Raw genomic sequence first — 12,090 nt, forward strand, 5'->3', positions numbered from 1 at the left:
TGTAATTAGTGGTTGGTAATCTTTTTTCTTAGACAGTTTCTTTAACTACCTAATAAATTTTTATACTCACTTTATTCTTCGCCACATTTTATTGCTTGTGCCTCAAAGCTATTTTTCTTAATGTTATAATAGCCATTATGGAAGTGTGTGGCCTCGTTTGCTGTACCTGCTGAGAAGCGGCACTCGGCAGAAGGAACAGCGTTGGTCATCAGCACAAACAGAAGGGCTACAACCTGTGAAGCACGATACAGACACAGGGCCAGCCCTTTCTCGTCCCTGGAACACCTCTCCCGAGAGCTTAGAGTCCTAGCAGATCAGCAGCAAAGCCAGGGACACCAGAGGAACTTTCTCTGCCTGTTTTCTCCGGCCGGTGCCTATTTATTATTAAAACAGTTAAGAAATCTTATCCTCAAGGGACGCCATCGCAGTTCGTCTCTCCACCTGTATCATTTATATCACTGTTGGGACCAAATGCCTGATGAAATGCGACTTAGGGGTAGAACAGTTCCTTTTGGCTCGTGGTTTGAGAAGGCACCATGACTGGAGTGTGAGGTGACAAGTTGACAAGGAAGGCTCACGGTCGCTTCTAATCATAGTTGTCCGATTGCCCAGGTCCCACCTGCTTCTTTAGCAGGCCCTGCCCACCGCTCACCTCTCAATATACAATGCAGTCTTCTCAGTCCATGCCGCTTCTAGACTCTGAATTTTAAGGGTTTGTGGTTTTTTATTACATGTCTTGTTGGTTGGTCAGTTGGTTTGTGTTTGAGTGTGTGTGTTGATATTCGAGTGCCGTGGCGTGCATATGAAGTTGTCAGAGGACAAGTTGTGGGTGTGGGTTCTCTTTTTCTACTCTGTAGAGCCCTCTGATCAAACTCAAGTCACCATGCTGGAACACAAGTACCTCTACCCGACAAACCATCTCATAAACCTGAGATGTTACTTGTTAGAACTGTGACTCCGGGGCTGGCAAGATGGCTTAGAGGTTAAGAGCACCAACTACTCTTCCGAAGCTCAGTTCCCAGCCACATGGCGGCTCACAACTATCTGTAATGAGATCTGACACCCTCTTCTGGACTGTCTGAAGACAGCTACAGTGTACTTACATATAGTAAAATAAATAAATCTTTTTTAAAAAATTTAGAACTGTGACTCCAGGCACAGGCACAGACAGTCAGCAGGAGGCGAGACTTGCTTCTCTTACTTGCCAATATTCTGTGTTACCGCTAAAGCTACAACACTGCATGCTGTAATAACCCAGTGTAACCAGGAGTAGTCCTGGCTTAGAAGTCTAGATTAAATAGATTCTATCACAATTCAATGCCTTGGTCAAAACCCAAATCCTCCTTTGGTTTCCGCCATTTCTAAAGGGGTAGAGGGTTGAGGATAATGTCCTAGTTTCATTTCTGTTGCTGTATAAAACATTCTGGCATAAATAAACTTAGGAGATAAGGGATTTATTTCTGTTTAGAATTCCAGGTTACAGCCCATTGCAGTGAAGTCAAGGTGGACAACGTCAAATCTGCGCCCAATAGTCACAGAGATGTGTATGCGTTCTTTGGGCTCAGCTCAACTGCTCCACTCTTGAACATTTCAGGATGCCCTGCCTACAGAATGGCACTGCCCACAGTGGGCTGCGCTGTAGAAATATATAATCCCAATCTGGGGTTTCTACTCCACTTTTAACCATTTAGTTCCCACATAAAACACGCACACAGCCTTTATATTTCTAATAAGCCTTAATCAGTACATGAGCTGGGCAGATATCTCTGTGCTATTATGTCGATTTCCCAGCAAACAATCCCATTAGATAATTTGCCATGTTTTGTCTGGGCTGCTCCTAACTCCAGTTAGCCAACACACATGGCCGCTATTTTATGACTCACCTAACCCATGGCGGCTTCTTCCTCCTTTGAGGTTCTCTGACCCCAAGCCCAGGAACCCTAGACCCCACCTATGTCTCTTCTGCCAAGCCATAGGCTGTCAGCATCTTTATTCACCAATCAGAAATAACTTGGGGGCAAGGTCACATAGCATCACGGGTCTACGTGTGCATTTTCTCATCTCTGGGGCAGCCAGGTCTTGGGGGGCCTCACTTAGCAACAGACCAAACCTCAACAGGCTGGATCTTCCTAGATCAATTAACTTAATTGAGACAGTTCTCCACAGACATGCCCACAGCTTAACCTAATGTAAACAATCCTTTAATTGACTCTTCCCGTGTGATTCTAGGTTGTATCAAATTGACAACTAAAGCTGACCGTCAGAGGAGGCATCCTTATGATGCTGTATCTTAGTTTTCAGACACATGTGAGGAGTTTCGTCCTCTGTCACATCTGCATAACCTGAACCCTGATATCCTGACGTGATTGCCAAGCCGTTGAAGAAATCCTATTATTCAACCCCCCCCCCCCAGGGCAGTTGACATTTCTAAGGATTTGAGTAGCACACAAAAAACGGGGTCCCGTGACACACCACAAAGCAGAGAAAGCACAGAACGACCACTTCTGTTTTTATGAACTAGTGCAGTCTCCATTTTTAGGTGTCACCTTTGACATAGTTAGAGCCCAGACATCTCTCAACTCACATTCTTCTCTTCAGGGAAATAAAAAGATTGCCATACACAAGGCAGTTAATTATCCACCTTTGCCAGCACGGTGACGTCCACACAGGACCCTCCGCCTCTCCCTGGCACACAGTCACCATCAAGCTATGGAAACGTAACGCAGTGACTCGTAATTACTAGCCACCAAGCGCCTCGGTTTCATGTGTCCCTTCAGCCCCCTAATAGCTTATTAAGCATTTTCCACATCAATTATATAATTTAATCCTAATAGTCCAGTGAGGTAATTAGGGCATCGCCACTAACCACAGCTTCCAATGAGGGAACTGAGACTCATAAAAGATAACACAGTAGGAAAGAATGAGTCAAACCTGTGTCTGTGGCTGCTCTAGAACCAGCAGAGTCTCGGGGTGTGACCGTATTGGGAATTTGGGTTTGTATAAAGAGGACTGGTTAAGGAATTCTATGCGAGGCCTTCTTGGACTTAGACCACAAAGCGGCATGGGGAAGGGGGAACCACACAACAGGACAGAATGGGGGGACACGATGGCACTGGGTGGGGCGTGGAGGTGGTGAGAGGGAAACTGCAAAGGTTAAAAAAGGTTTTCTCAAGAGCCAAGGAAAGTGTGTCCCTGCTGTTCTCCACCCTCCAGAAGCCTTACAGAATGTTCCTTCAGTCTTCAAAACCGGCTCCGTTTGTGGTATTTGCTGCAGCAACTCTGAGCCGCCTATGGAGATTTTCCTATTTGTTGCTTCTGCCCAATCAGAGTGCTGGGTACAGATCGAGGTGTCTCTATCTCTGCCCCCTTCTGGTTTCCAGAAGAATTGCACCCACTGCTCCCGCTGTACTCCACTGGCAACCATGAAGGCTTCTCTCTGACCATGCCTGACTGTGCACCCGGGGCCGGTTCAACCCCTAGTGAATTCACTAGTGTTCCAATCCTGCTCAGGAGCTCAAATATCCAGGGGCTAACAAGGGTCATTCCTTAAGAATTCTCTTCACAGAACTATAATTTGGGCAACTAGAATGTTTGGAGCTTTGTGAGTCAAGAAAAGGCCCCGGAAGAATATTTTTGCTGTTGGATGGACTGTCGTGAACGCTGAGTCCGTGTGGGTGTCCTGGAGTAAGGAGTGTAGGTAACTGTACGTCACTCTTCCATGAAGCTATCAGCTCAAAAAGAGACTGGTGACGGCCTGGAGATGGCTCAGCGGTTAAGAGCACTGGCTGTTCTTCCAGAGGACCTGCATTTGATTCCCAGCACCCACAGATCTGACACCCTCTTACAGATATGCATGCAAGCAGAATAGTAATGAACATAGAATACAAATAAATTATTTTTTCAGAGGGGGTTGGTGTTCAGAGCACCCGCTGAGGATACGAACATACCCTGGCAGAGCTGTGGTGAGGAGGCCCATGTTTTCTGAGCCAGTGGCTGAGCCCCTTCAGTAGCTTGTCTCTGCTCTCAGAGTCTGGGCTCAGCTGCCTATTAATTAAGGCTCAAAAATCAACGTGGCTTAGGAGGCTCACATAGCCTTTGCCCAAGACTTTTATTTCTGTTTTTGTTGTTTTTGTTTTTTCCATATTACCACTCTGGCTGGCCTGGGTCTCTCTGTGTTAGATCTCTGATGACAAGCAGAAAGTTTAGACTGACTAGAACCATACAGCGAGTTTTCCCCTTGGCCAGCCCTGCCCACCTCCAGATATGAAGACCAGACTATGGCTCTACACACAAAGTATAAAAACACTGAAACCTCAGGAAGATGAATTCTGGGGCTGGTCATTGCCTTTGTGAACGTCTTACCATGACTGTAAGACCAACCACCCATGCCAAACACTTATGTAAAAGGCATAGTTCATAAGGTCAAAAGTTCAAAGGTCATGAGACCCCACCTCATTTTTTTTTTTTTTTGACACAGTCTCAAGCTTGGGAACCTCAATGCTAACTTCACTTCTGATGAGCTGGCTGTAATTACAAAGTTCCCATGACCTACTTCATGTTCAGCAATTCACTAGCATGACTCGACAATGCCAGGGGTGTTGGACATAACCCTGAAGCCATCAGTCACCCCAGGCCGCTAGTGGTCTGGCTGGACTCCACCCTCACAGCCACCTGGCTACAGCAAGGTCTGACCCGGCCCACAGTCACCTGGCAACAGTAGCTGGTCCACCATAAAAAGGGCTGTGTGACCCCTCCGTGCTCTCTCTTGCCCTTCTCTCTTGTCCTATTTTCTTGTCTCTGTCCCCCTGTTCCCCCTTTCTCTCCATTCTCTTTCCACATGGTCATGGGTGGCTCTAACCTCTCTATCTCTTCTTTCCCTCTTTCCCTTTCTATCTCTTTTCTTTTCCCCTACTTTTCTATAAAGCTTTAAAATCGTGGGCTGTCTCTTCTTATCAAAACCTGCAGTGCTGGAGCAATGGAACAGGCCTCTTAGCACTGCCAGCTGCCAGACCGGATCAAGGACTACACACACACACACACACACACACACACACGGCTTCCTCAACGGGTAACCAGGCCAGGGACACACCACACCTAGCCGGGTCTCCCTCCGGAGGTAAGCAGGCCGGGGTCAGAACGGCCCAGCACAGTGGAACCTGGTCCTTACAACTACAGTTTTATTAGTAAGTCAGACCTGGCCAAAGCAGGAGAGACACAGCGTAAGCTCGGGCAGGCCCCCACAGGAAGCTTCCCCTTCTCCCAGGAGGTGTCCCTTCCCCTACACTACGCTAAGCAAGACCCAGAGAATCTCTGCAACTAGAAAACTCCACCCTAACTTTAGCATGCAGAATTTTTATTGAGGTCTCACTGCACGGCCGTGATTGACCCGATCGCAGCTGCATAACTGGACTCAGTATCTATTCCTTCTCCTTGCCCTGGAGGTCTAGCTGATATCTGGTGGCTTCGAGTCCCAGCCGTTTAGTCCCATCTTGGGGCTAACTCCCACACTGAGGTATCTCATTAGCATAAGCATCTGTGATCTTGTCACATCCTTCCAATAAGCGACCAAGTGTGCCGTGATAGGCACACAGTAGAAAAGAAACATATTGCCATCACCTGAGGAAATTCTAAGGGCTCAGAGGGTCTCTCACAGGAATAGAGGGCCGAGACGGTCATATCCCTTGTTATATGCTCTAATGTACAAGAGGATTCATTTCTAGAGATAATGTTAATTCTCCCTGCCTGGGGGATTTGCAAGGATTAAATAATATAATAGGTCTTTCTGACGTTGGTGCTCGTTCTGAGTAGGAGCTGTCCTCGTGTTGCTGAGCTCTGCCCCCGGCCTTCTAGAATATGCAGCTCCTGCCAGCTCTTGAGAGCAGTGGGAATGTTTTATGTGTTCTATATACTTCATAGTAACTGTGCTTGCACAACACATTCCAATACATATTTATTGGTTTTCCCAAAAGTATATATATAGTTAGAGCTAGAGCATTTGCGATTCGTGCATATCTGGCCTTGTTTTATTTAGATGAAGAACTCTCTCAGAACAGAGGCAAGAGTAGAAGCCAGATGTGAAAGAGTGGAGGCAGCTGGGGGGATGGGGGGATTGGGTGGGCGGGGGTGGGGCAGACTTCTCATCCAGCTGTGTGAACACCACATGCATTCCTCTTCACTCTAGACTTAGTCTCAGCACTGGAAGGAGTAAAAAATTCTTTTTTTTTTAATGGTTTTTTGGATTTGGTTTTTTCGAGACAGGGTTTCTCTGTATAGCCCTGGCTGTCCTGGAACTCACTCTGTAGACCAGGCTGGCCTCGAACTCAGAAATCTGCCTGCCTCTCCCTCCCAGAGTGCTGGGATTACAGGCGTGCGCCATCACCACCCGGCTTAAAAAAATTCTTGATATAAATCATTTTATAAAAGGATTTGCGGGCTGGGGAAAGGGCTCACTGGCTAAGGGGCCTTGATGTGCAAGGGCTGACCTCAGGTCCCCGGAACCCATGTAAAGAGGCCAGGCGTGACCTCATGAGCTAAGTCGGGGGTGGGGAGGTGTCTGAGGCCTGCTGTCTGGCAGCCTAGCTCCAGTCAGTGAGAGACTCTGTCTGGAGGAAATCGTTAGATAGTGATGCATCAGGACTCTAGACATCCTTTTGTGTGAGTTCACAGCAGTGTACATATAACACACACACATGCCTACATCCAAACTCATACACACATGTGCCCAAACACACAAAAATAAACTAAACTAAAAGATTTCATGAGTATTATTGCTTCAAACACCTACAAAAGGTAATTAAAAATTATGCCATCCATAACAGAAACAAAAATTATAAAATGTCTCAAGTGAACTTATCAAATTGCACAAGACTCCTTTAGACACAACTACAATATATGACTGAATTGCATTTCATACAATAAATGAGAAGACTCAATCTTTGGAAACATTTGATCCTTCAAAAGTTAATCTATAGGGGCTGGAGAGAAAGCTCAGTGGTCAAGAGCACTGACTGCTCTTCCGAAAGTCCTGAGTTCAAATACCAAAAGTGTGGCTCACAACCATCTGTAATGGGATCTCACGCCCTCTTCTGGCGTGTGTCTGAAGACAACTACAGTGTACTTACATATAATAAGTAAATAAATCTTTTTTAAAAATTAATCTGTAAATTCAATCCAATCCTAATAAAATCTCCCAAAGGATTTTTTTTTTTTATGTAACATGGTGAGACTGAGTTAGAATTCATATGGAAAAGTACAGGCAGAGTGATAATCAGAATAATTCTGGAATTAAAAAATGAACCTCGGGTCTTTCATTTCTAACTGTAATATAAGGTCCAATAACTTAAACAGAACAGCATTAGAGCAGGATTGGATAAGTAAAAGGGTAAAATTCTAAAGATGCTAATGCGGTATTTTAAATGGATGGGGGGGGGGCTAAATAAACAGTGCCAGGTTACCTGAGCATCCCCTCATAAAAAGAGATGAGATGGTGGCTCAGTAGATAAACCTGCTGACTGTTCTTACAGAGGACCCTGGTTCGGTTCCTAGCACCCACATGGCAGCTCATCATTGGAAACTCCAGCTCCCCCTACTGGTCTTTACAGGCTCCTTCACACACTTGGTGCATACGCGCTCACAGGTGCACAAGCATGCACATACAGATAAAGAAAATAATTTTAAAAGAAATACTATCATCATTATCTTACACTTGTTGCAAAATAAACTCAAGTTAAATAGAAGATTTGAAGGTAAGCTATCTCAGTATATAACTATATTTACAGCACACAAATGAAAATATACGCATGACCTTGGATAAGCAGGTCCCTACGGGGGGTGGGGGGTGGAGGGTGGGGAGCACGTTAAAAGTTGTGAGAAAGAATTACAAAGTACATTCTTTACAAAATTAAAATATTGATATGACAAACAGGTTGGGAACAAAAAGGAGATTATTTCAAGTGGATGATTAGCAGAGAAGATCTGTAAGTGTGTTAATAATAGATAAAAGATTGATTTCTGACATAGAAAATGATAATTTTCCAGAAATTGGGGGAAGCACAATCTAACATAAAAATAGACAAAAATACAAGAAGGTTGTGCACAGAAAGAGAAGCAAGTAGAAGACAGGATGTTGAAGCAATGATGTGTGAATTTTATCCATCAGATTAATAAGATTTAAACATGTATATTCTTAGAAGCAGCCAACAAGATCCAAAAATGACACATGTCTTTTGTCTCAATCATAGTACCAACTTTAGTAATTTTGGAATACATATATGTATTATATATTATATAATACAACACATTATATTATATTACAAGAAGGAATGCTTAAGATATGTAAGAGTGAAATTGGAGAAACATTAAATAGCCCCTTAATAGAGGAATGGCCCAATAACTCTACAGTTCATCTGTAGAGTATAGTATCATATAGGATGGGGTAGAATCCTATAGTGTGATACAGTGTGGTATAGTATGGTATAGTGCGGTACAGTACGGCATAGTGCAGTGTAGTATGGTATAGAGTTGTATAGGGTAATATAGTATGTTGCATCGCACGGTCCAGTACAGTGTACTATAGAGGGGTGCAGTGTGGTATAGGGTACTATTCTGTGGTTTGTGTGCCATGCTGTGTCTCAACCATAAAGTAATCATAGCAATGTGTGTGTATAAGACATGTGCTTCATGGAATGGTGACATGTATTGATGCAGAAGATCTTGAAGGTGTGGCATTCATGGAGTAAGTTGCGAAGCCACAGAGAATTTTATAATTCATATTTTTCAACGTGTCTATTTATGTATGTCATACATATGTGCCTGCGTGTATCATGTCTGTGAACCACATGTGTGCAGGGACCATCAAAGATCAGAAGAAGCACTCAGAGCCCCTGGACCTGGAGTTATAGTGGAAACGTGGATGCCAGGAACCAAGAACACCAAGCCCTCCTAACTGCTGAGCCGTCTCTCCGGCCCATCTACCATTCATACTTACTAATTGTATATGCTCACCAGAACGGAAGTAAGTGTTCTCACAGATGATAAGTGTTATACTGAAGTGAACAGATGAATTTCCTATTCAGGCAGAGGGAGAACAAACTTAGTCCGATGTGTAACATTTTACTTTATCCTGCTGACTGTAAAGGCAGACCCAGAGAATAAACCGGCGTAGCCCCGCCCCTTTCTTCCCAGAGGCTGTGGGCCGCCAGCCTGAGGGGACAAAGGGAGCAGAGGCCGAGAGCAGGATTAGGACAGCTGTAAGTATGGACAGAATGACCCCTGAAGACCACTGCCGCCAGACGAATCTACTTTATCATTTCTATATAAGGGCTCTTTTAGGGGTTGTGGGTGGAAAGGGCTGATTGGTCAAGCGAACCGGAAAGTCTGATTGGTTATAGTACCGCACTTAATTATCATGTGGGGGGTGGAGCAAGAGTGGAATGTGAGTTACACAGCCTTGCAGAGAGCTCTGTACAAGGTGACTTTTCAGACAAGGCTGATCACCTGTGTTCAGTGGCACGCCAGACAAACACAGGCAGAGACAGGGAGTCCCTGTTTTGTGCTAAGCTCAGAAAGCCATCTTGTCACGGGGGCACTACCTTAATAGCCAGGTTCCCCAGCACACCAGCCTCCGCCCTCACCACCAGAGCTCTTGCCGAGTATACAGTTCTGAACTCTGTCTGCTGCGTTCTCTTCTCCTGACACCTGGATATTGGGCTTCCCTCCTTCTCAATTCCACCGCATTTAATTCTATAAGAGATGATGTATTTAGGTTTTTCATTAGGAAGGCAGAATGTTGGTAAACTTTTAATGCCCAACTTTATCTCTCTTGCTAACCTACCCCCCACTATTTTGTGACCCAAATGGATATATGTAGAAAATAGTCTCTCTTTTTCCTTTCCTCTGTGCGAGATTGTATTAAATGCCTTTATGCGACAGCCTCCAGCCTCCAGATGCAGCTGCCAAGACCCTGTTGTGCTGTGGGCACTGCCTGGGGCATGGCCTGTGGCCCTGGCTTCCCACCCTTCTGTTGCCAGATGGGGGTGGAGCACAAGATGTTTCTCACATCATCAGGCAGAGGCCTCTTGCGGTCAGTCTCACCGCCTGGGTCCCAGGGCCGCGTGGTCCTCACTTTGATGCTCGCCATCTGAGGGGCCCAGGGCTCACGGAGGCGTCAACATGGTCGTTAACAGGTCTCCACTGTGGGTCATCAGACCATTCACAAACTTCATGGACTTAGCCCTCTGACCTCGGCACTTCCCAGACGCCACAACCTCAAAGTCCGTGGTCCTTCTCTCCACAATGAACTGCGGTACAGCATAGCAGAACCTTCACAAGCCCTCCTAGGGGTTTGTAACAGAGACGCTGCCTGGCACACGGATCCTCGAAGCCATCTTTCTGCATAAAGCCCTGCACTCCTCTCAGGGAAGCTGAACCATTACCCTGACTACTGCAGTCAACTTTGTGATCCCACACACTACTGTAGTCAACTCTGACCCCACGACCCTTCTCACCGAGAACATCCTGCGTTCTGGTGGCTAAAACATTGATTTCTGTTCTGTGCATATAATTTGGACTTCAACTCCAGAGTAGCTATCCTCAGCCAGCTCCGAAGTGAGAAAGTCTTCAGATCAGCTTTGAAGATGCCATCAGCTGCAAAACTTGCTCTTCTTGGAAATCTGTACCATCTGCCATCTAGCCACTGTGCGCTGGGGTAAGGAAAAAGTGAAATAGGATTGTTGTTGTTGTTGTTGTTGCTGTTTGGGGGAGGGGAGGCTAAGGAAGACTTTTTCTGCACCTCAAGCAACTTCAGCAGAAAGAGCACTGGTCTGAGGTGATTTCCTGTGCTTAGATCTGCACTCCTAATGTTTCATACTTAGTTTCAAAAACATCATACCTTAAGGGCTCTGCAGATATTTTCAAGCTGCGATCTGTTCCTACTGTAGACCTAGGTAAGAGCCATCTCTCTCTGTGCTCCTAAAGGGCGAGCCGTCTGCCTGGAATATGGTTTCTCCTGATTATTTTTTCATCTCCTCTATGGTCCTGCTTTGCCGCTGTAGAGAGTCGACTTAAATCATGAGTATATAGTCCAATTTTATATATGCACACCTGGAAAAACAAACGAACAGGTGTATACCCAGCCTCAATGCAGTATAAAATGAACAAGCAAGTTTAACCAACACTCAAATAGGGGCAGAAATGACTCTGGTTTTTTTTTTTTTTTCATTACTTAGGAAAATAGTTCTTCAAACACCAGTAAGCAGTATGAAAGCGGGCAGGCAGGACTCTAAGGCGTGGGTGGTTTCCTGGGCCATTTATCTTCAGGGAACAGGCTGTATGAATCTGTCTGTCGTCTGTGGGTGGGGAGGAGCTGGAGTGTAGAGGACAGACCACAGCATTACAAACACCAAGACTGGCTTAGTGGCCTCCTGGAGGGGGTGGGCCTGTTTCCCTCCTTCCCTTGAGCCACAAAATTTCTCAGGGCCCTGACACTAGACATGTGTTCTTTTTTTCTTTTCTTTTCTTTTCTTTTCTTCTTCTTTTTTTTTTTTTTTTTTTTTTTTTTTTTTGGCTTTTCGAGACGGATTTCTCTGTGTAGTCCTGGCTGTCCTGGAACTCACTCTGTAGACCAGGGTGGCCTCGAACTCAGAAATCTGCCTGCCTCTGCCTCCCAAGTGCTGGGATTATAGGCGTGCACCACCACACCCGGCTCATACATGGCGTTCTTGTCCTCTCCAGTTTGTCCACGCACACGGGTAAAGGGTCCTGACAGGCCTAAGCAAGGCAACCATTAAAGACAGGTGTTGACTTTACCCCATTCCCTCTGCCTTGCTAAAATCCATGACATTCCTAAAGCTAGCCCCCAAGGTCCACTCCCTTATTCGGCCTCTTCCTCCTGAGACTGGCCACCAAGGTCCAGCTATCAAAGAATTTTAGTCCAGCAATCAGAATCCCGCTTTGGCTCACCTAATTAACCCGTCCAATCAAAACAAACCAACTCATCCTACTCGGGGTTCTCCTTTGACCTTTACAAACTGCTATTTGCCCAAGTGCCATGTATGTCTCCTCCGTATACAGAGGCAGTAAATGTCCCCTTTC

The 12,090-nt window shown here is 45.5% G+C and overlaps 1 pseudogene; it reads right to left on the reverse strand.

Moving 5' to 3' along the window:
- Positions 1 to 9,919: 9,919 nt before the first annotated feature.
- Positions 9,920 to 10,679, reverse strand: LOC127667382 (40S ribosomal protein S3-like; annotated as a pseudogene).
- Positions 10,680 to 12,090: the final 1,411 nt, after the last annotated feature.

Source organism: Apodemus sylvaticus, chromosome 17, assembly GCF_947179515.1.
Source record: "Apodemus sylvaticus chromosome 17, mApoSyl1.1, whole genome shotgun sequence".
NCBI lineage: Eukaryota > Metazoa > Chordata > Mammalia > Rodentia > Muridae > Apodemus > Apodemus sylvaticus.